Below are 24,316 nucleotides of genomic sequence, written 5' to 3'. Positions count from 1 at the left end.
CTGGGTGTATCTGAGGAACAGAGACATGGACAATCATATCAGTGGGAAACGGCCGGATGGTTTGTGTTTCTCTGCCTCTATTGTAGTACATACACTTCTCTTATTCATTTGGTTGGTGTTCATCTCGCAGTGCTGTTTCCTCAATCATGCAGCAGGTCACAAACTTAATCATCTGGAAGCCTTATGTTCAGATGAAATTTATCCTGCTTCACACACTGCAAGAAAGATTTTATACTGTCCCCCTCCCCCTTTTGTTTAAAGCTCTCCAAGGATAGAGAGAGTGGAGGTAGGTCCTCCACAAATGTCAAGTATTAAGGAACTAAGTGTTTATCCTACAGTACTTCATTCAGCTGACACCTTTCTCCAAAGCAACTTACAAGTGTAAGGTGCATACAGTTACCCATTCATAGAGCTGGGTAACTTTTGCTGGCAGAGTTTAGGGTAAGAATCTTACTCAAGGGTACTATAGCCAGAGGTGGGTATCAAACCTGCAATTTTTTTGGTCCAAAGGCAGAAGCTCTAATCATTACATTACCACCTGTCCCTGACCGTGTTGTGCTACATGTTATTTATTTATTTATTTTGTTTAGCGTGTTCAGATACATGAAAAGAAATTCACCCATCTTAACCAACCCATCTTTAAAATCTGCTTAACAAATAAATGCAAACAGAAAATCATGACGGATTACATTTCCTCTCATTTTGTTTTGCCTATGCATGAGGCTGTAATTATTTGTGTTGCATAAAACTGAATTTTAATCCAGTCTGATTATGTGTGGGTGTGCATTCTTTTTACATATAAATAAATTCTGGTATTCATGTAGGGATTTGGTAAGCAACAGATGATTGGCCTGCCTTTGGTGGAATGAAGTTACTTCAGTTGTTGCTTCTTAGTTACATTCACTTGCACTTCTGCTAATCTATGCAGCAATATGTTTTGTTGGAGTAATTACTAGGAATAACTGAAGCAGCAACTTTAAAACTGCAGACTTGTGTCCTTTAGTACAATGTTACCTTCAAGATCTGAGTGATGCTTGTGACTGACTGAAGCTCTTATATATCGTATTCATAGAGTGTCAGGGACAACTTTTCTGTGCTTTTGAATTCACCACTGCTCCCCTTCTGGAATGAGTGATACATTTAGAGAGATCATTCTGGAAAAAGTATGGATTGATGTAGCGGATGGTGATGGATTTTAGGGATATATAAACATGGAATATATATTCTCAGGTCTTCCAATGGAAGAAGCGTTGCTTTTTAACCTCGGTCTTTGCTTTTTTCTTTTTTTTTTTTGAAGTTCATTGCTTCTTCTGCCTCTTATATATTTGTCATACTGAAACCATCCAAGTCTATGACAGTAAGCTTATATTAGACCTTGTAAAAATAGCCTTTACACCATTTACTGTGTAACCTTACCTTCTCCTAAAATTAGGGCTTAGATGAGATTAGCACAGCCTATGGTTGGGCTTCCTGCAAATTCTGCTTGTTAAATCCGAGAATGTTCTTTAACTTAGTCTGCAGTATTCAGATTTCAGTTCCAGCGCTGTTGATCGTTACCTTGAGTCTGTAAAGGAGAAAAGCAAAGAAAAAAAAATATTCTGAAAGTCAAAGATGGCAGAATGCAGTGTATATACCTGATGGAGAAATTTCTTTTTTAATCATTTTTTCTGGATTCCAGCTGAAGTCTTGACATCCAGGTGCTAACTGTAAGTCATATTTACAATGAGCACAAATAACTTCTGTTAACCTTTGGTTTAAATTTAGAGATTGGCCATTTCAAGCCAAAGCAATCATATTTGAGTGGAAGTGTAAAAAAAAACTAAATATAAAAAGGCAGTCCTACCAGAAGTTTAAAATGAAATTTATAGACATAATTGTGTTGTGTAACACATACACATATTTTTGTTGTGCAGCTGAAATCAGTAATCACACCATTCCGCAATCAATTGTAAATTTTATGCGGCTCCTTAGCAGACCTACTTCTAGAATTTGAATTCCTTAACCACCTCATGAATAAAAACAAGTTGGATTTAATGTGTGCTGCATAAACGTATGCAAAATTTTAGTCAAAAAGTGATTTCAGATAAACTGTAGATGTGTAACAGTGAGAGCAACACATTTGAAATTGTGATGAATTTTCAGCTATTTCCACTTCAGTTTTCTGCAGGGGGTAAAAGGTAGAAGGAGTCAAAAGGTTGAGAGAATATAAAAAAATAAGTTATCAATGTGGCAATTATACAGACCTTGTAATTATCTTCTCACTGTCTGACACCAGTGTTAAGAACAGTGACGTTTTCAGTTAACTGCTGAGATTTACACTGTCCACCTGTTGTTAAATAGGCTTTCCCTTTTCTTCAGTGGATGTCTGAGGGTATATTCCAAGGTCTTTAAATTAATGCTGCTGATTATGTTCTTTTTCAAGAGAATGATGGGCGACTGACCTTGTGACAAGGTTCACATAGGGGCTAGAACAGGGGAAAGGATGTAACTTGACAATACAGCATTAGGGCTCTACTCCTCTGGCCTTGGCTCTTTCAAATCTGAGCAAATTGTGTTAAATTACGACTTGGCTTTGATTGTCTGCGCTATTCATTTCCGATATGTAAGTTAAACCTGGCGCCAAGCTTCAGCAGACCGACATCTGACCATTAACAGTTACATTAATAGTAATAATGTCAGTGAGTAAAATATCCATGCAATCTGAGTTGTATGTCCTTGCAAAAAGAGAAGATATGCCAAGCAGGAGTCAGTCTGGTCCTTTGTTTCCTTTGAAATGATAGGAAATTTAAGTTAAATGAGAGGTTGGAGGCATAAATGGTCAACTCTAAATGGTTGAACAGGGCTGGACACTAATGGTAACGCATATGTTTTGCACTAAAACTTGAGTCGAATTATTAAATCAAAAAGAGTATTCCAGTACGTTACTGTATAAGATGATCAGCTGAATTGTCTCTGAAAAAAAATAAATCATGGAAATTAAACTGTTTAGTTCTAATATAACATGGATGTCAAGTCCTTTAAGTCCTATGACCTTCGGTGTTTCCCTCATTCACTTACTTGCTCAATTTTGTTAACTTCTTATCCTAATCATGGACATAGTGATGCAGAGCCTGTCACAAATCACTGGGAACCAGGTCATTCACTTGTACACCCTAGACCGGATACAAGTCAACTGCAGAGTGCTTATTTCATTGTTATAATAATATTATTAGAACATTTTATCATATATTACAGATCAAAGAGAATTCTGGTAGTTTAAAAGGTTGAGTACAGTTATCATTAGATTATGGCAAGCTTGGCTTTTTTCTACAAATCTTTATTTACCAATTAAGGTAACTTCAATGGTGCATGAAAAGTACATAGAAAGTGAAATGGGGAGATGCGAGATGAGGCTGTTTACAACACGTGACATTAATAGGTTGTAAATTGGTAATTGAACTCATGCCTTCTCAGTCAAAGCATATAGTGTTTTTGTTTTTTTGTATGTTTCATTCTGTTAACACATGTAAATATTGTCAGTGACCCAGCACAAGGATATTAAATCCTTCCACTTCCACAGCATTCCTTTGTCGAGGGCTTAACCATTTGAGAAATCTCTACAAGCCTTTCTGAGTTGAAATGTGTGACAGTGAATGCTGCATGATCTACACTTATCCCTGGTTAAACAGTCCTTATGTGTTCCTGTAAACCAAGCAACCACCGATAAAGCAGCAGGTAAAGTAATGGCTAGAACTGCTGCTGAATACAAACGCTGTCAGTTCATATCTCACCTACTGCTTCAGTACCCTTGAGTAAGGTGCTAACCCCCTAACTGCTCCACTGAAATTGCCCAGCTATGTAAATGGGGTAGATTGCTGAAGGCAGGTTAAAACTGTGAGTTGTTTTGGAGAAAAGAATCAGCTCAATGGATACATGTAAATAAAATAATGCATCTCATTCCATCCAAAGTTCGTTCCAAAATCACAATAAACATCAAGTCATAAGAAAAAAATTGTGTAACAATTTAAAGTTCTATGTAGTATAACTTCTTTGTGGGTTTCTTTCCAGATTTCTTTTTTCCTCCTTCTCTTTCCATGAAACTTTCTGGAATTGTGCAGCAATCCAGGAAATTTTATTGTATCATGTGCATACCCGGTTTATCACACCTGACTGAATGTTGTAGGCCTGGATCGGATGTGGAAGACCACAGAAATGACAATCTACACTGGTTAACAATAAACTGTTTTAATAAATATCAAAACCAGATAGCAGGAGAACAAAACAAGAGCAATGAGGGTATACATAAAACCATTAAAATATTGTAGCTCTAGTATAGGGGTCACAGAATACAGAAGCCACAGGATGGCATTTAACTAATAAAAATACTGTATATGCTTCCTTATGAGAACTTGGACAGGGTGACGCATACACGTAAATAAAAACAGCAGGAAAGTCGAAGTGTCACAATTTAAATTAAAGTAATCTAAAGATTAAAGTTCAAGGAGGACATCAAAATAACAACAAAATCATCCAGCACTCATGGACTTATATCCACATTCCCATTAAGTGAAGATTAAATAAAAATTATTTATTAAATACAATTAGAGATGTCACCTTGGTCACTGATGGACATGTTCTGCTCTCCCTGTGCTGCCAGAAATGACAGGTGCCATAGGCTCATAAATAGCACTAATATTATACTACAATACTAAGACTAATACTGTACTGTAATACTACTAATAATTCTGGACTTGTACAGCTCATGTACTGCTATTTCTTCCATTAGAATAAAATATAAAACTCCATGCTGTATATTCAAGGAAGTTGTTTTGGGTGGAAGGTTGGCTACTTTTTGTTTTGAAAAATTTTATTATTCTTGTGTATTTCTTCTCAAAGAATAAAGTTTCAAACAGTGCTCTAAGTCCTGGCGTTGAACCATGCTGTTCTTCATCTTCTTCATTGTCTTCTTCATCATCACCTCCTTCTTCTTCTTTGCCTTGGGATAAATATAATTCTCTGTGATATGCCAGCTCCCAGTTTGGGATCAATATTCATTGTATCCAAGAGCTCATTTTCACACTGAAAAAAATCTGATCAACACAGTCGAAATCTGCAGTTCTGAGATACAATAATGGCTGTAATCTCTGCAGGATTGTATCTGAGTGCTCGTATTCTTTTACATGAAGTGACAATGAGGGCAGGCTCCAAACCCCATCCCTCCCAGATTTATTATTGCCCTTAGGCTGCATTCCTGTAGTCAAGTATGGCTGTTTATTCATGCTTGAATGTTTCCATTTTTACCCAGAAAATGTAAAGGGTTGTGTCTGAATTGGGATTATTACTAGGCAGCGAATTTCCGAGGTGACTAACAGTCATCATACCAAGACTTGCCTTAGTATAAAAGTCCTGAGATGCATATGCATTGAAAGGAGAAAGGCTGAATAAATGGGCAAAGTTATATAAACATACTATATATCTTATGTATTCTGTTTAATGTACTTGGTTCAAAGTATTCTGAATTTTATGTATTCATGTTTTATGTATTCTGTTTTAAACCAAACTACAACAGTCATCCTTAAATAAATATGATGGAATACATTTTGGAAAATTTTTAAAAAGAATAGGCTTTAAAAGTATTTTCATTACAAACTAATAAGTGTAAAAGCATTTTATAATGTGATTGAATTTAAATCACATAAACAATACACTTCCTGAGCTACAAAATCCATTTCATTCCCCGGCTGTCTGGCCACTTGGCAGGTTTCTCTTTCTCAGCCCCTCTCCCCCAGTCTGGGGAGCCAGCTCAGTGGCTTTTGGTGTGACACCTGCCTTACCTGTGGTCAGCCAGAGACTGTCCTTTCAATTTTATTCAACATCATGGGACAGCTTTTCCCTAAATGTGCTTCTTGATACTGTGCCACCTCTTCTTTATCTCTCTATTTGCTCTTTTAGTGACAGCCGGACCATTTTCAGGGTGAGACGAAGTTTGGCTCTCATCCGTAGGGAATATATCAGAACCTTGTAAAATGTTTTCATGAGTCAGACTTTTTCAGCATTATTTATTTATTTTTTACTTTTATTGAGCAGTCATTTTTTCAATTTTTCAGCAGTCAGTAGATTCCCATTCTGACTTGACTGCAGCCTTTTGCGCTTCATGTTAAAAATGTGATAAGTGGTGCCATTGGCTGTCTGTTATAAACTATAGCCTTAGTAAATTAGGTGTCTGTTTCATATAGAATATGAATGCAATAGATGGACAAGTCAAGAATAAATTCTACTTTCTGCCCCTAAAGTCTTGGATTTCACTTTCCGTCAGGCACAGCTTGTACAAGGTCAGCAGTGAACAAGAAATGTGTTTGTGTCTCTTTCTCAATCGCCATTATAAAGTCATCTTGTATCCCTCCTAAAAGGCTGCACTTCCATCTCATTCAATAAAGTTGTACAGCCAATTACACTGTTGTGTATGCCATATTTTAATCAAATCATGGATGTTGAAATGTCTGTTGTAATCATGCTCCATTGAGTGTCGGATCGGCTCGGCTTGGCTTTCAGGCTGCTGTAGATTTGTTCTGCATTCGCCTTCAAAGCCAATTGACCATCGACTCTCCGACATTTAAAAATACAAACATACTCTCCAGTAACGATATTTACACTGGCAGAGGGAAGGAAGAATTCTTTCTTTGTGCCATAATATTAGAGCTTGTCTTACCTGGCTGCAGTTTCACCTTAAACTACAAGAAGTCGGTTGCGAAATGGATTGTAGTATGATTTTGAAATGAATCACAGTCTGGGAAAGGTCAGTCAAATTTTCACTTGTTCAAAATTCATTGTTTCCACAATCCAGTCCATTTATGTAGAGGGTAGATGTGAATGAATAAAAGGGACTGTCAATATCATTTCTGACAAAGTGTTTCTTTGATCCAAAGCAAATTATCATCCTTTGACCCATGTATTCAGCTGGGTATTTTTACTGAAGAACCTCCCCACTTAGCCTACCACAGCGGTAAAACCAAGTGAGTGTTGAACCAGCAACCGTCAGGTCACAATTCAATGTCAAACCCATTACACAACATTTGCATTTATTCATTTAGCACACGCCTTTCTCCAAAGCGGCATACATCTCAGAAAAATTCTGCGAGTGCATTACATCAACAAACACATTACATTTTACAGATTTCGAGACTAGAAAAAAATTTTGGAAGTTTTGTTTGCAAGACCACAAACTGAAACTTTTTTGACCCCTTCCACAGTGTGGTTAATATGAGCAGCCATATCTTCTTTGCTGCCTTTCTCCTTATAAAATATCACAAAACAATCAACCAACATCTACAACTGCTTGTCTCAAGCAGGGTCGCGGCAAGCCAGAGCCTAACCCGGCAACACAAGGCGCAAGGCAGAAGGGACACACCCAGGACGGGATGCCAGTCCACCTCAAGGCACCCCAAGCGGGGCTCGAACCACAGACAGGCTGCGCCACCGCACCTTTCTAACACAACAGTTTATTAGTTTTCTGAATTATACATATTATACTGAAAGTGATGTCTTAAGGGAGGTGTGGTGGTGCAGTGGGTTGGACCAGGTCCTGCTTTCCAGGGAGTCGGGGGTTCAAGTCCAACTTGGGGTGCCTTGCAATGGACTGACGTCCCATCCTGGGTGTGTCCCCTCCCCCTCCAGCCTTGCACCCTGAGCTGCTGGGTTAGGCTCTGGTTCCCTATGACACTGTATGGGACAAGCAGTTCAGAAAGTGTGTGTGTGTGTGAGAGGGATGTCTTATTGATGACCACCTCAGGGTTCATTCTGTTTCCATGTCCCTGGTGCTTGAAGATGACACCCAAACTTAGCCTACAGCACATCTGTGTAGATACTGGTAGAATGTGTTGGGTTACACAACAGTGCTCATTCTGTCTCTTCCTTTGCCTTTTTTGTCCCAGAGAAAGTCCTGGGATAATGAAAGTTTTATACATGCTACAGGAACTCAAGATTCAGACTTAAAGTAAGAGTTATGAGCTCTCACAGAAACATGTTGCTTTCAGTCTTTGATTTACACATCAGCCCTGCCATCCTGTAGCTTCGATAGCTTTGGGTGGATAATACCAAAGTCCACCAAGGAAGCAGTTTTTTTTTTTTCCCTTAATTTACAGTTCAAGGACCGTTTTCAGTTTTTTTTGGTCTCTAAACTTGGAAATTTTTATTTAAGATGAGTCCTCTTGTTTGGAGAGATTTTTAATGAACGCTCAATGTTTCCTGTGCCTGAAAAAGGACACTCGCTTCAGAGTCCAGCACGAGTTCCACAGAGAGGACACCATGTGTTCAAGGGTCCAATATCAAAGCAATGAATTACAAATATGGGGACAGGTAATTCAAAGGCACATTTCCATCTAGGTCAAGGACTGTACTATAAATTGAGGAATTTATGACATCTGTCATGACTGTCGGTACAGATAATGTGTGGGAGAGAAGCAAAGAGGGAAGAGGGGAAGAGCAAAGGGCTCAAAGGATGACACAATACTACTGTTTGAATTAAATACTGAATTAAATATGTCAATTTAGCACATTTAAAGCAGTAAATCAAGAAATACAGCATTTTAGAAAATCAAGCAGTCTAAAATATAAGGACTAGAGAGATGAATGAATCTAGTTACAAATGAAACAGAAAGTGATGCTGATTTCTGGCAGAAAGTACCAGTCCACCTCAGATTTGTACCCAGTAATGTCTTTTTACATTTAATCTGCGGCACCACTGTGGATTCTTTTTTTTTTAAATTGTGAAATGCATCTGACCCTTTCAAGATGCACACTCTGTGTTTTGATATGCTATTCCCATTACTTTTCACTCAGACAACGTGACTTTTTAAAAAGAGTTCTAAGAATAACCAGAACACATAAATAAATCATATATATTCACTGTTTACATAGTACACAGCCAGACAAGCAAAACTGCACCATAAAAGTTAGGGCACTAAATGTGAAACTTGTATCTGATTATCCACTTAATTTGCTTTAAAAATAATTAAAATAATATGCTATTAATAACCCAAAGTTACATTATGACTTTTGTGTTATGATTTAACTTTGGGCTAATATTTCAAATTATTTTAGCCATTTGGACAACTAATTTTCTCTTTGGCTTTGCTTCTATTGCGTGTTTCCATTGAATGCTTTCACGACTTTTTTCCCTAGAATGATTAATTAATGGAAGTAATGCTTTTTATATGTAATTAATAAACACTTACAAACCATATCAAGTCATCAAATGGCATAAAGCAAATTTGACAAATTTTGGAATCCTTGCAGAGTGCCTCAGTGATCATATATACTTGATATGTAGACAAGATACATAAAACTGCAGCGTGGCAGCTTTGGCAGCTCATATGATTATAATGGTGACTGTGGTTTTCAGTTATAAATTGTGACAGAAATAGGATGCAGAGTGTGTGTGCTGCCAAAGCAGTATCCAGAACTCTCCAAAGATACACAGATCACTGAGATCCCATTTGGCACATAGGGTGGGGGAGGCCTGCTCCGTTAAGGAGGCTGCCCTTTATGCCTGTGCCAGCTGCTCGGTTATTCTGCTCAGCAACTGTGCAGCGCCACTCCTGCAGTATAGGTGTATACGACTGCTTAGTCATAACCCCCCAGGCTGTTTTGAGAATATTGTAAGAAAAAGTCAAAACTCTTAACGCCTAAGAAGGTTTAACCCCAAAGGCAAAAGGCTTCCAACCTTTAGAAAACCCAGATTCTGACATCAGATTTGACAAGTGCATATTGCAAGACCACATACTGCAGTCCGAGCCTCAAATCATGAAGAACAAAGGTATAATCCTTAATGGGATGCAAAAAAATTTACCATTATTAAATCTTTAAATCCTACTGCTAATATGTCTGTTGTAAATGAGTTACAAATAAAAAAGTGATAAATGAATTAATCAGTTTTCTCTTTGAAGATGAAAGAATGGCTAAAAATCACAAATGGCTAAAAATAATGTTAATAGTTCCACTATCCTTCAGTATAAAACTAACATGAATACACTTATCAAAATGATGTGGTCGTCATTTCTGAACACATTTATTAGTATAGTTTCGGTGTTTCATTTGCATATCAATACAAAACTGAGGATTTAAAGACAGTGCATAAGAGACATTCGGGAGGGAAATTTCGGTCATTATTAAGAGCGCTCAGCCAACTCATTACTTTTGACTTAAACCATTTGATTGATTACCTTCCCTTCCCTGCCCCTATTGCTGATGCTCCATTCTCATCCTCAGAGGGATTACGTCTCTATAGAATTCTAATATTATAAATGATTTGGGAAACTCTGAAAAGGAATTCTATTAGTTTCAGTCCATAGAGCCACAAATGGTGTGGGGGATGTAAATTTCGGGAATTTTCAGACTAATAGAATGAAGATTCTGAAACACAGATGGGTGCAAAGGGTGAAAAACTTTTCAGTGAATGTATTCTTTAAATTTATTCATTGAGCTGATGGTTTTCTCTAAAGCAATTATGATGTTGAGCTACTTACAAGTATTCACCCATTTGCACAGCTGCAAATTTTGAAGAAGTACATTGCTTAGCAGCTAGATGGAAGTTTTGAACCTACAACCTTTCAGTCTAAAAAGCACCAGCTCTAACCACAACATTACCAGCTGGTTTTAGAGAACAAATTTAATACAAGAATAATGTTTATCTTTTCTTTCTGAAGGCAATGGATTGTGTTAATCCAGTACCTACTGATGTGACTCCATGGAATAGTTCTGTTTTGTATAGCAGCACAACAAATTAAGACTAGATATTGTTCTGGAGAAATTTTTGAGAAATCAGAAGTGAAGGATCTTAAAATGGATTATAAAATTACTTTTGTGCCAAGAAAAAAAAATGAATTGTCAGACATTCTCACATTTAACAATATAATAGTTAGAATTACAACTCCTGCTAGTACACACACACACACACATTTTCAGAACCGCTTGTCCCTTACGGGGTCACGGGGAACCGGAGCCAACCCGGTAACACAGGGCGTAAGGCCGGAGGGGGAAGGGGACACACCCAGGACGGGACGCCAGTCCGTCACAAGGCACCCCAAGCGGGACTCGAACCCCAGACCCACCGGAGAGTAGGACTGCGGTCCAACCCACTGCGCCACCGCACCCCCTCCTCCTGCTAGTACTTTCAGTTAAAGGAAATTATTTAAAAAGAGTGTGTGTAAAATTTGGTCTGAAATTGTGAGCAGTAAACTTTTCTTCTAAGGTTTACTGCTGGCAATCCAGAGCTAAAGAGTTATCCTTAATCTGTATAAATTATCCTTGGTATTCTTGCAACCACCAGTTAATTTATGTATTTGTGAATGCAAATTACTTTAGCAAGGAATGTGTGAATAGGAGGTGTCAAGGTGAATGTGAGTGTGGCATATTGTAAGCCTGACAGTGGAGGTGAAAGGAGCTACCCTGAAATTGTACAGGTACAGTGCAGGCACGGCTCCCTGGCTCTGGTCCTGCTTGAAATTCATGCACTGTATCCATGGCCCTGTCCATCAAGAAGGGAGTGAAGGCACTCTCTGGCACTCTAGGTAGCTGAAGGCCGTGGAAATGCTTCTCCATAGTCTTGCTAAAGCAGAAGATGTGGGCAATCAGTCTGAACTCATTTACATTTACATTACGTTACATTACATTCATACATCTAGCGGATGCTTTTCTCCAAAGTGACGTACATCTCAAAGAAAAATACAATGAGTGCGTTACATCAGTTTTAAGATTCAGAAAGGACCATCCCTGATCCCGAAAGCTCGCAGCCTAGAACGTATAATACCATGTGGCTTATTGTCAAAATACTCAATGACAGATCACATAAAGCAAACTTACCATGCACTGTGGTCCTCATGAAGCACTCTTGGATACCTTGGTCCATACCCTTTGTGACTTTTAGTGTCTTGTCCATCACTAAGTGCTCCAGCCTTGTCTGAGTGCTTTGTTTTAGCAGCCTGCCTTTCTCCTCTCCTGTGTATATTTGCAGAGCTGTTGTACATACAGGAGTGATGAAAAAGGAATGCAACATTTTGTTTTTGTTTTTGTTCTACAGATGTTTCATATTTTTAAATTTATCGAGTCTCAGATGATAAAAATGCCTGGTAGACTTGCACCTTGTCCACAAATCAATTTGTTGTACATCTGACGGTACCTTTCAATGTCAACAAACAAGTCCCTTGTCAGCTGAGTGCAAGATTTACATCTTTGGCCCATGAGGAACAGAAAAGGTTATGTCTGGTTTTGGCTTTAAAAACCTCCTGCCAGCCACACCTCTGGGGATTAATAAATAAAACATTGCTTTGAGTCTAAAAGGAGAAAAGGACCATTATGCTGCTTTTTTCTAAAAGACCCTGCACCCTGCCACTGATTTGATCTGCTTGAGTGAGACAGCGTGTGAAACCTGTCCTCCAAACTCATCTGATATGTGAAGAGTTCCCCACTGTTTTCCTCTCTTTATTTTACTGTATAATCCTTGCTCTCGGTTCACCTGAAAGGACGGAGATGTTCATCTCTGTATATGCAATGGATATATGCATGGGGTGAAAGTGTTCATTGTTATACAGAAAGATGATTTGCAGAATATAGTGCTGGATGTTACATTTCATAGGATGTTTCTGCTTTAACCTTCCTATGACATGTTGACTCACTGTCATTGCACATGATTTTATGCACTCTAACGGTACATTAGTGCTCATTCAGCAAGTTGGATAACTGAAGATGATTGTCCAAATTAACATTGTTCTTGGTAGCAAAGGAACAGTGGAGAAAAACTGGTGCTACATTGTGCTTCTTGGTGTATCTCGGTGTGTTTACCATTCAATGGGTTGATATTCTGAAAGCAAAAAAATCTAGAGCCGTTGACAGGTGGAGGTGAGAAATGTTAAGTCTGCGTGATGAGAGGACACCTACTGACTGGTGATGCTGCTCTGGCCTGATGTAATGGGAGTTCGAACCCAGGCCTTAAATAGCTGCCTGAACCACTATCTAGGCCAGTCCACAACAGCCTGCAGCCTACTTTGTGGTCAACTCTGTATGTACAGTGATTTCTATTAGACAGTAATTCCTTGTTGTCTTATTACATTGTACAGAGTGCTTAGTTCAACATATAGTTCAACATGATATATGAAAGTGAAGAGATTACAGAGAGAAGGAAATTAAAGAAAGTAAAGAGATTAAAGAGAGATTTCAAAACAGCACCAGTCCTTGGAATGCTACGACAAAAACTGATCAAATGGGATACTGGGTATTCTTCAAGAAAGACTTCAGATCCTTAAAGGTGGAGAAGGAAAAGTGTTCTTGACTCCTGCACCAGAACACTGCATAAATGCTTCTGCAATTTTTACATTCCATGATCAGGAACAGGGGGCGTGGTAGCGCAGTGGGCTTGGCTGGGTCCCGCTCTCTGGTGGGTCAGGGGTTTGAGTTCCACTTGGGCTGCCTTGAGATGGACTGGTGTCCCGTCCTGGGTGTCTCCCCTCCCCCTCCAGCCTTACGCCCTGTGTTGCCAGGTTAGGCTCCGGTTTGCCACGACCCTGCTTGGGACAAATGGTATTAGACAGTGTGTGTGTGATGATCAGGGACACCATGGAATGTGTTGACCATTTTTTTATTGGTTTTAGCAAATTTAAACCCATTGAAAGACAAACTTTATATACTGTACAGTGGCACAGTATATAAAACTGGGATCGTACAGCTCCTGCACTGTATGCAACCTGTATTTTACTGCCTGTGTTTGCTTGGGTTTCCTCTGAGCATTCTAGGTCCTTCCCACAGTCCAAAAATGTGTATTCCCTCTGACTCCAGGATGGGACACACTAGCTCTAGACTATGGCCCTAAAATCCATTTTGTGGGAGGTGTCACAGGCATGGAGTAGACAGGACTGTACAAAGACTGGAGTTTCCAAAAGAAGACTCAGCTAAAGAGTGCTACAAATAAATGAATGACCATAAACATCCTTCTTACTTTGTATACATACTTTTTTCTTGACAGACTATCCTTTAAAAATGTTAAACTGTAACCAAATGTATGAATTTAAAATTTTCTTTGAAGGAATCTTCATTAATTGTATTAATTATATTATCAATATTTGTTATATAAGGCAAATCATTTTATAGATAACCCCTGGTGGCTAATGTTAATCTGAAAAGACATGTGATGTTGCATAAACTTTGGATTCTGTATTAACCTGATAACACTATAAATATTATGACTGTATTAAACTTAGTTGTATTGATTAGTATATTAAGCCACAGTCTCAATTTGCGTATTGAATGCATAGTTTATTTATTTACTGTACGCATCTTATACTTTTTTTCCTTAGTTCCCTTTTCCATACCTGACCCTCTCACCTAGTTCCTATTAGAGCGATGTTACACACAGCCAGGGTATGTTTGCTGAAACAGCTCCACAAACTAATCTGTACTGTTTACTGTAAAGTCCAACAGATGAAAAATCCAGTACTGAATGTCTGTGAACATCAGCTGTGAAAGTGTCAAGTGAGCCCTTCATCCTGGATGATTTCTAGGAGATTCTTCAAAATTGCTCCTGCTCATAGCCCATGAATCATTTCAGGCCAAGCAATGCAGCTCAGAGAAGGAAAGCAGTCCATAAGGCAGTGTTTGTTTTCCTCAAAAGCAACTCTTACCACCAGTTGTCTGCTCACACATTTTATGGTGTAGGTGGGAGGTATGCTCCGTGAAATCGACAGCTTAGTCTTTATTTATTTAGCATCACCGGTAGAGTCAGAACTTAAGCAATTTGTTTTTCCCAGTTCTTTTCCCATTCTAACCACAAGGGTGAAGCCCGCTGGATTTCTAGCAGACACTCAAAAAAACTGGCACATAGGGTGGAAGTGAATGTTATATTCCCATCTAATATCAGATTTCACCTGCCGTTTTGGTATCCATAAATTTTCAACACATCGGTAATTTTTTGGACAGTGTCATTAAAAGGGGGCTATGCCATATAAAGCACAAACAAAAAATCCATTGAAAGTCCACTGCAATATGAATCGACCATCTCAACACTGAAAAGACACATCAAGATTGAAGCAGTAGTTCACTGGTTTTTATTACTGGTGGAGCCTGAAAATCTGTAAGTTAATTAATCAATAACTGACAGGCTGACACATGTAAGAGGGGGAAAAAACCTTCTACAGCAATAATTTTTGATACAGCACAGGACTTTGGGGATCAGGGAAATACTTTCAGTATCAAGGTTTTTCCAGTCATTCTGCCTAAAGTAACATTTAAGCTATATTTATTTGCATCCTACCAACTTTGTGTTGCATCATCTTAAAAACCTAGAATCACAAAGATGCTGAAAATTTTGCCCAGCATATATTGGAATGGAATTTTACATGCAGTCACAAAGTATTGAACGTAATTACCAGAAATATGTATTTATTCTAAGTTTTGCTTCAAGTTTATTGTTTTTATTTCTCAGAACAAAGTTTTGATTTTTTTTTTTTTTTTTAAACAAATACAACTTTACATTTTAATGTCATGCATGCTCCAGAAGATCTCAGATTTATTTTTTGTCCTCTCTGTCAGTTTGGCCTTTTAACATGAATTGCTAAAAATAATACCAACCCCAGATTTGTATGCTCTTTTCAGAGTATAAAAATATGAACTGTAGCCTTTAATAAGTGTAGCTTTAGCTTAATTCGATAAAACCAGTTTTTCTTCCTTAACTCTAAGATTAAAGATTTAAATGTTAAAGAAAATGTTAAAATGTGAAAAATAAATCACAAAATACACTTGCACTCGGGACACCTGAGTAAACTAATCTTGAATCAACTGAATCTCTGTCTTGAATCACTCTTGATACACGCATTATGTTATAACAGAATCGTTAGTTGTAAATGGACATTGAAGAAACCGAAATTCTTCTGACATAGAGAAAGAGCAAAAAGACAGTCGGGGAGAGTGGGGTTCTTTTTTACACTGCTTATGCAGTATTTTTAATTTTCCAGTTTAAGGAAAGGTCATAGTGTTATTTGTATTTGTTCTCCATATTGGAAATGTGGAACAGAGTTTAGAAACAGTGATTATGTCAGCCTTCGGGGTATCATTTTGTTGCTCACTCTGCCATGTAAAATCCCATTTAACTTGGTTTATTTTAAGGTAACACAATTCTGAGCATTTCATGAATTCCTAAGTTGGTCCAATGAACGCTTGTCAGTTCAGTTTTGAGAATCAGGACAGAATGTGGAGAAGAAAAAAATCTGAGTTCATAAACATTTTTCCTTCTTAGAAGTGGCAGCATTTCCATTAAAAATTTAGTGTGACTATGTGAAGAAATGAATATGCAAGGTCATGCAGAGCATGCCTTTTTTCATATGTGTTAAGTTTGTTGGGTGTCTTTCAAATCTGAAAAAAAAAATTTTTAACATTTCTCTATTGGAATCCTGAACTATTCAGATTTTTTAATCATTTTTTTGTAATTAAAGGGCAGCTTTTGAACATGAAACAACAGCAAAGTGTTTCTAAGTAAAAGCATTATTGTCTGTATCCAGGGGAAACAAATATGCATTGTGGCGCTTGCTTGATGGTTGGAAGATCAACACTTTGTCTGAGAAACACTGTTTTAACAATGTCACTAACCAGTTTTTCTTACATTTGTGTTCTTACCTCACCTGTGTAAATATCTCACCAAGCTGCTGTTCCCAAGGTCTTTTGTTATGTGCAATTGCTGCATGTTTTCCAAAAGCTATTATGGCCTGTAAATTAGAAAGGAGCTTTTGTGTTGAGATGAATAAGAGGTAAAGCAAGGTCTTAGCACAGCTCCTATGTGGACCTAACCTTCACATTTCCATTAATTATGTATATCTTTGAAATTCCAGAATGGGGGTGTAGTGGCACAGTGGGTTTGGCCAGGTCCTGCTCTATGGCAGGTCTGGGGTTCAAGCCCTGCTTGGGGTGCCTTGTGATGGACTGGTGTCCTGTCTGGGGTGTGTCCCCTCCAGCCTTGTGCCCTGTCTTGCTGGGTTAGGCTCTGGTTTCCTGTGACCCCCTACTCAGGACAGGTGGTTTCAGGCAGTGTGTGTGTGTGTGTGTGTGTGTGAGTTCCAGAATACACAAATCACATTTCTCAACACTGTGGTGCAGTGATAAGTCCTGTTGCTTCACAGTACCTGGTGGTGTGAGAGAATATGCTCAGTCTAGATGGAGTGTGCATGTTTTCCCCATGTCTGTGTGGGTTTCCTCCCACAGTCCAGAGACATGCACTTCAGGTGAAATAACATTCTAAATACCTTTTAGTGTATGTGTGTGTATATGGGGCTAGCCTACAGTAGGCTACGCTACCCTACCCCTGGCATCCCATCCAGAGTGTATCCCTACAAGCCTTCTGCCCGGTGCCTGTGCAATAGGCTCCACTTCACTTCAACCTTTTTCAGGACAAGCAGCTATTGAAATTTGATGAAGGTATGCATGTTTTTCTAGATTATCTGTTTTGAATATCTGGGCTCATTATCACATTTTTGACTGTATTAAAGAGAAACACAGCCATGCATTTTTTTGTTCCAGCGAACAGTATTTTCCCTTGTCATGACAACAGTTAGATCTCAGTGCAGAGTTTCTCCACAGTTGGGGTTTCAAAGATGTTTTATAACAGCTGGGATTTCACCGCAGTAGGTTAATAGGCAAAACTGCAGGATTAGCTGAACTTTGAAGTGCTGTTCTGACATACACTTGTTTTTGCTTCCCTGGAGTTCTCCCTTAGTTTCTCAACTGATGTTACAATGACCTAGAGCCTTCATACCTAAAGAAACTAATTACCATGCTAATTTCATTCAGCACAACCTTCATCGGATAAATGCTATTCCTTGCCCTACAAGCCCTTTCTTTAAAAAACCGATATGTCTAAGTCTCTTGCATGGTAAAGTAACACTTTCAATCGCAAAAGTATTTATTCATATCCTAAATAGTGGCCAGTGACTGATTTTATTATTTGTACAGTTTAATTTCAATATGACAAGTGTTTCCTGTTTGAAAGAAACAAATGCAAAGGCAAAAAAGCAGCCATGGAGTAGATGGAGACCTTTGTAATATAACGTCATACAGTTTAGTGAAGAAGCTGATTCTTTCTGAAATCTTGTTTTAATCCCACTTCAGTTCCCCAAATGAACCCAGTCCACCCGGCATTTTATTTAACCGGAGAGGAAGTGCACCTACTCTGGTAACCTGGGAGACAGGCAGGAAGTGAAGCGAAGGTTGTTCTAGGGATTATGCCGAAAGAGGATTGAGTCAAGGAGGTAGCTATCGAAAAAAAGATTATTTGTTTCCTTTCATCACGGCCCCTCTAGTGTTCTGTCGCCTCCATGTACGGTTGATGGAGAGGTACTGTTCTTTTTTCCTAATTGAAATGAACGCCTTTGTTTTGTTCCACCTGTTTTGGAGAGATAGCAAGGAATCTCCTGTAGTACAAACTTCAACCCCCCTGATGGGTTCAACTATCAAACCTAATATCTTTAAGTCAGGAAAGGCAGTCAGTTCACACAGTGCAGTTAATCTTTGGAAATGTAACATATAATCTGCATAACGATTTAAAATGGTACACATGTTTTGTCAACAACTTCTCTCTACTAGCCTGTCTCGTTTTTAATAGTTTTACTTTATTTTCCACTTTACAGGTAGGTGAGTTATAGGCTATTCTGTGAACTATGACAGCATAGCCATGCCCCTTCCTTGCTGCATGGTGAAATGCTGCATAGGCACATAGGTACAATGTATGCCTAAGGAGAACATGCATACTATGCTACCTTTGAACAAATTTCTGTAATCCCCAAGCATGATGACCCCACCAAAGCTTGCACGGCCTGTAATTTACATCAATTTTTTTTTTTTTTTTTTATAAAAGTACATTCATACTTTCTCCATGTTTGGTATGACCATGTTGCTTTTATGTTCTGCACACTGGTTTATAAACCCATACATTTATTTTAACTATAGCGAGTAATTAATTCTGAAACCCCCTGACTTTACACAAAGAAAGCATGAAGTTTTTTTTAAGAATTTTATTTGGAAGTGGCACCATCGTAAATTTTTTCTCTGCGTTATGATGTTGACGGCACAATGAATTTTGCCAGTGCCTTTGGAACTGTGTGAACATTTGGATGAATAGTCACTGTCAGTGAACGCTCAACTTTTCAAGGAGCCGAGGATTTTTCCCCTCTCAGTGGAGCTAACTTTTTCATAGCAGACACTATGTGTACACGTCTGTCTCACTCGTAACTCTGGTGAAAGTAATGCTCTTACCACATTTAAAGCGTTGTACCAAAGTATTACATCATTTGTGCAGTTCAGTTTGTAAAACTTTTCTGAGAAAATCACAAATTTCACAAAGTTGCTGTTTAGATTCTTCAGTTTCTCAGATGGGGTTGAAGGGTGTGACTGAAATATGAGCATAGCAAAAAAAGCCAACGTGCTCTTTCTTTGCTACTGAAAACGTCCTCCTTACCTGGACCTGATTAGGATGAGATGGGATTAAATGGGGGGAGCCAGTAATACAGCACCGCTTTGCCCGTCAGTGAAGCGCCATCTGCCTCCCTCTCTGCCACCATCTGCTCAAGCACTCCAGTGTGCCCCCGTGTGTGGGGTTCAGTATGCTTCGGGGTGTACAACAAAGCCCAACTAATATCATGCCCTTACCCAATTTTCTATCACTGTATGGATATCATTAGACCCGATGACGAGCTGTTTAAGAGTAGCTGGTCATTAATGAACTCATAGTTATTGTTATGTTCATGTTCACAATTATTATGTACTAGCCCTTTATTAACAGATATTAAGTACCTTCTATCTAAACAAAGGTTTCTATTCCTTGCTAAAACACTGTGCAGACTGAGGACCATATCTGCAATGTTGCTCTGTATAGCGCATTCCATGCTCATTAGAACAAGTACTCCACATTAGGCATCCTCGTTTCACAGTATCAAGGCAGCAGTTTTTTTAACATTAACTCTGAATTTTGCTTTGCATGGATACCTCAGATGATTTCTAAAGTGATCTCTAAAATTATTTTAACCTGTGATGCCCTGTGTTTGAAATAACAGAAGGTTGCTTTCAGTGCGGTTTAGGGGCATGACTGAGTAACCATGAAGACGGAGGTGGACGAGCATGGAAGGAGACTCCTGACTCTTCATGACAGCAGGGTCTCCTGGATTGCTCTTTCCATGACGCAGTTCCATCCAATCCGGCAGCATCAGAGGCTGGGGGCAGGATTGGTGACGCATACCTCCTCTGAGTGGCAGTGGTCACCCCACAGCACCTCACTGTTTGCCTCGGTCATGCTGACCGCAAGCTGTTTCATTTCTAAACTCTTTCACGGGTCAGCGATCCCCTTGTTGCTTCCAGTGATCGAGGCAAATATTCTGAGGGCAAGACTGCATGGCATGAAGAATTTGTGGCTTTAACCTTTGTATTTTCACTGAAAAATTTCCAGGAATGAACTCTGACTTGCCTGTGACTCCACGTTAAAGTGCACTAATGGGGCTTTCAGTTCACAAATAAACAGAGGCCACTTTCCTTCGCTTTTATAATGTCATTCAAAAGAACTTTGTGTTCTAACCTCAAGATTAATCTTCAGATCTCACAGAAAGACAAAATGGGGACTAAATTGTTGAATTAGAGCAAAGAAGGTAACATTTCAACTGGAATTTTAGATTAAGCTAAACATTCTAAGCCAAATGCAGCGCTCAGTAACTCATAATTAACTCTTTAAAACTTCAAGTACAACATTGAGCGTATAAGTAAATGACCCTCATTTTTTAAAGGATGAACAGCTTTCATTACATAACATGAATATATCATCTTTTAGTACATGAAAAATGACTTGGCAGATAATTACGTCGTACGGAATATATTAAAAATAGATGCCCATGACATCATGAAGACGCGACATATCTCTTATTCTGACGTATCAGGTAGTGAATTTCGAAGGACACATCTCTTCTACTCGTTACATCATTGATCATCTCCATTTGGGTTCCAGCTGCCTCACTGGCCACACTGCCCTTCAGCCCTTTCTCCCACAGCAGCCTTTACCAGCCTACTGCTTTCCCTGCGGTGCTGATCAATGCTCAGCTTCCGTGTTAAACAACTGATACTGTTTTGTGCGTTTTCACAGCTTTCTGCTGTGGGACTCTTTGAAGCCTCTGCCGCGTATGTGTTTGGGGGGCCTGGGGGGGTCACGGAGGCCGGGTGCCGGGTGCATCGCGGTACTTAAGCGCCAGAAGTTACCCGGCCTCCTCCAAGGATTCACGTTTGCTTGAGCTTGAGGCTAATGTGTTCTGACTGGTCCTAAAGAAAAAAACTTGCAGGGCTCCGAGTGAGCCGAGGACTGATTCAGGCACGGACTAGAACAGACAGTTCCGCCTGTCCCCGGGCCAAAATGGCATATGCGACTGCCTTATTATTTAAAGTGCCGACACCCCCGGGACCCCCCGACCTGTCTGGCTTGCGTCCTCGTTGCAGAAGGCTTCCCATCAGTGACAGCCCGCAAGGATGCCCACACTCTGCTCATTGCTCTCTTCACATCTACAGTGCCGGTGTCAAATGAAGCAGTGCACGCCTTGTGTAGTATGGGCATAAATGACCGCAGTGTTCTGAGGACTTCTTTAATATTTGTCCTTGTAAATGTGGGTGCTATGCAATTTGTATATATGTATATATGTATTTTATGTCAGATGACATAAAAATCAATAAATAAATACATATGTATTTATTTATATATAAATATAAATGTGTGTGTGTGTATATATATATATATAAAATTACAAATATATATTTTTATGTTAGGGGGTGAGGGGGTGCGGTGGCGCAGTGGGTTGGACCACTGTCCTGCTGTCCGGTGGGTCTGGGGTTCAAGTCCCGCTTGGGGTGCCTTGCGACGGACTGGCGTCCCGTCCTGGGTGTGTTCCCTCCCCCTCCGGCCTTACGCCCCTGTGTTCCCGGGTAGGCTCCGGTTCCCCGTGACCCCGTATGGGACAAGCGGTTCTGAAAATGTGTGTGTGTGTGTGTGTGTGTGTGTGTGTGTGTGTGTGTGTGTTAGGGGGTGCGGTGGCGCAGTGGGTTGGACCGCAGTCCTGTCCTCCGGTGGGGCTGGGGTTCAAGTCCCGCTTGGGGTGCCTTGCGGCGGACTGGCGTCCCGTCCTGGGTGTGTCCCCTTCCCCCTCCGGCCTTACGCCCCTGTGTTGCCGGGTAGGCTCCGGTTCCCCGTGACCCCGTAAGGGACAAGCGGTTCTGAAAATGTGTGTGTGTGTGTGTGTGTGTGTGTGTGTGTGTATTTTCATGTTCCAATTCTGTGCACTCACTCTGCACCTGAAACATCAGGGTATTGAAGCAAGCATATTTTAAATAAATTATTCATTGTCAATGAGAAACGTGATATTGTCAAGGTTTCCATGTCATCTGACATATAATTTTTCCACCCTTTGTCTTTGATTTATGAAAATGATTAGTTTTTGGGAAATTGTGAATAGAAGTTGCTCCCAATCTACAACTCCCCTTCTGTAATGAAATTTTGTTTGTTAAAATTGCTTTGAATTTATGACAAGTACTTTCATGGCAATGCTTCTGTCAAAATCATTCTTGTCAGCTTATCTTACCTCATAATTTTTCATTTGTTTTATTATAATTTGCAACATCACTTTGTGTTAACGGGTGTGGTGGCGCAGTGGGTTGGACCGGGTCCTGCTCTCCCGTGGGTCTGGGGTTTGAGTCCCGCTTGGGGTACCTTGTGACAGACTGATGTCCTGTCCTGGGTGTGTCCCTTCCCCCTCCGGCCTTACACCCTGTGTTGCCAGGTAGGCTCCGCTACCCCGTATGGGACAAGTGATTCAGAAAGTGTGTGTGTTTTCTGTTAATTTGGCTTCTTTGCTCTGCTGATTGAAACTGTAAAATGTGTCTCAGTTATCAGACAAAAGGGAGATTCATTCACAACTACGTGACAAGTGATTTTTTAAACAGTAAGAGGTGAAGTTAATCACAATTAATTTCTGCAACTCAAATTGGCGAAGCCCCGATGTTTCAGTAGTGTGAGATAAACTGATCTTAAGCCCAACCTCATTAACCCTCTGGTTGCCAATAGACCATGTTTGCCCTCCCTCATGTTACTGTTTTAAATATGAGTCTTTGGCAACACCACCACCACGCTGACCAGAAGGGACACCGTGTAGAGGTCACACTGGGGGAGGGGTCAGCGCGGGGGAGGGGTCTTCTATTCATTGTGTACATCAGGGTGGGGGTTTGGGGGCCTTAGAAGGGATGCCTGGGATTACGGGGGTGGGGGTCCACCCTTTCAAATTGTTACTTCTCCCTGGAAGCTAGTCGGTGTTGGTAAAGCCCACCAGGACCTTTCAGTGGAGACAGTGTGTGTGTGTGTGTGTGTGTGTGTGTGTGTGTGTGTGTGTGAGAGAGTGAGAAAGATAGAGAGAGAGAGAGAGAGAGAGAGAGAGAGAGAGAGAGAGAGAGAGAGAAGGAGAGAGAGGTCTTCAGCTCTTTCTTTCACCTGCATCACAGGCTTTGCTGTCTGTCACCTCCTTCCTCGCTCGATCTCTGCCTACCTTATTTGCTGAGCCGGCTCCCAGAGCCTCTGGCACACACACCCAGGGAAATCCTGCCTTGATTTCTCTTTTTCCCCCTTCTGCTTCTGTTTTGTTTGCTTGGTTTTGTAATTCCGCACTTCTTTTGACGCACTATGGAGGCACCGTGCTGTTTCTCCTTCTTCCTCATCCACTGCTCCAGTGAGATTGTTTCATTCCGGTAGCTACATCTCAGCCACATATCATCTTGCGCCTGGGTCACCAGTCCTGGGACTTACATTTAATTTGGCTGGAAACAGCAGTGAAAGGAAACTCGACAGCTATTGGAGGGAACACCAGCGAACCCCCGCCCTCCCTTCCCCGGAAGCACCTTGTGCGGACAGGTGAGGCTCCCAATCTCGTACATGACTTGTGTTGCTGTTGTTGGCTGCAGGTAAAGGGTGCTTTTGGTTTTGCCCTGAAGAACGTTTTAAGTTGCCTTTGGTTTACAAGTGCCGATCCTGAATCAAGGATGAGCTCATTTCCATGTTAGACGTTATAAATATCGTGCGGCTCAAAGTAGCAAAGTATATTTGAGGCTGTGAAAACAAATTTGTTAATTTGAATTACACTATAACTCCTGGCATTTGATTCCATCAAGATACCCTGTTACCTAGAGTATTTTCCTTTGCAGCACATCTACCCATCTGCTTCCATGTGGCCAAAGAACGCCCATCCATTGCTTAGTCTCCTTTCTGCATACACTTATTAGAATTTAGGAAAAAACC

At 40.0% G+C, this 24,316-nt stretch overlaps 1 protein-coding gene across 4 annotated transcripts in view; it reads left to right on the top strand.

The window, feature by feature from the left end:
- The first annotated feature begins 1,552 nt into the window (after positions 1-1,552).
- The window catches only part of LOC108941134 (LARGE xylosyl- and glucuronyltransferase 2-like), a 76,227-nt gene continuing 53,463 nt past the window's right edge, over positions 1,553-24,316 (top strand). For 3 of the 4 annotated variants that reach the window (XM_029256226.1, XM_029256223.1, XM_029256224.1), the window contains exon 1: positions 23,496-23,932. The gene's annotated coding sequence lies outside the window, so the exon portion shown is untranslated. Of the gene's footprint in view, positions 1,707-23,495; positions 23,933-24,316 lie in introns of those variants that run through there. The other variant, XM_029256227.1, reaches the window with a different exon arrangement.

The sequence above is a fragment of the Scleropages formosus genome, chromosome 11 (genome assembly GCF_900964775.1).
Source record: "Scleropages formosus chromosome 11, fSclFor1.1, whole genome shotgun sequence".
Taxonomy (NCBI): Eukaryota; Metazoa; Chordata; class Actinopteri; order Osteoglossiformes; family Osteoglossidae; genus Scleropages; species Scleropages formosus.
The sequence above is the reverse complement of the archived record's forward strand: the minus strand, read 5'-3'. Positions and strand labels throughout refer to the sequence as shown.